Source organism: Egretta garzetta, unplaced genomic scaffold, assembly GCF_000687185.1.
Source record: "Egretta garzetta isolate BGI_Z169 unplaced genomic scaffold, ASM68718v1 scaffold366, whole genome shotgun sequence".
NCBI lineage: Eukaryota > Metazoa > Chordata > Aves > Pelecaniformes > Ardeidae > Egretta > Egretta garzetta.
This window is the reverse complement of record NW_009260018.1, coordinates 108374-108931: the sequence shown is the minus strand read 5'-3', so window position 1 is coordinate 108931 and position 558 is coordinate 108374. Positions and strand designations below refer to the sequence as shown.

General features: G+C 68.6%; 1 protein-coding gene across 1 annotated transcript in view; it reads left to right on the top strand.

Annotated features, from left to right (window-relative positions):
* Positions 1-558, top strand: part of BMP1 (bone morphogenetic protein 1) — a 15183-nt gene that overhangs the window by 2258 nt on the left and 12367 nt on the right.

Genomic DNA, 558 nt, shown 5'->3' with positions numbered 1-558 from the left:
GGGCCGGGGCAGTGGCACAGCCTCCTCTCTCCTCCCCAGGGTGACGTGGGGCCCCCCGGCTGCCCCGGAGAGAAGGGGTCCCGGGGGAGGCAGGTATGGTGCTGCACGGCTGAGCCTCGGCGAAGTGCTGCCCCCTTCACCTGCCGATTGCTAAATCCCTTCCTCCTGCCTTCACCTAGGGGCAGAAAGGCTCCCGGGGTGCCCGGGGAGAGAAGGGGCCCCCAGGCCCTCGCGGAGAGGTGGTGAGTACAGCCTCACAGCTCTGGGGCTCCATGGGGTGCTGGGGGGCTCGCTGAGCCCCCTCTCTGCTCCCCAGTCCGTGCCCCTGTGCCAGTGCAAGCCCTAAGCCCCCAGGGTCTGGCATGCAGGGTTGGACCAAGCCCTTGGTGCAGGACTAGGGATGGGCACCCATGGGAGCAGCACCTTGGGGTGCTGGGGCTGCCTGTGGCCATGCCATGCCGTGCCATGCCATGCCATGCCGTGCCATGCTGTGCCATGCTGTGCCGTACCGTGCCATGCCGTGCCGTGCCATGCCATGCCACACTACACACCCCGGCT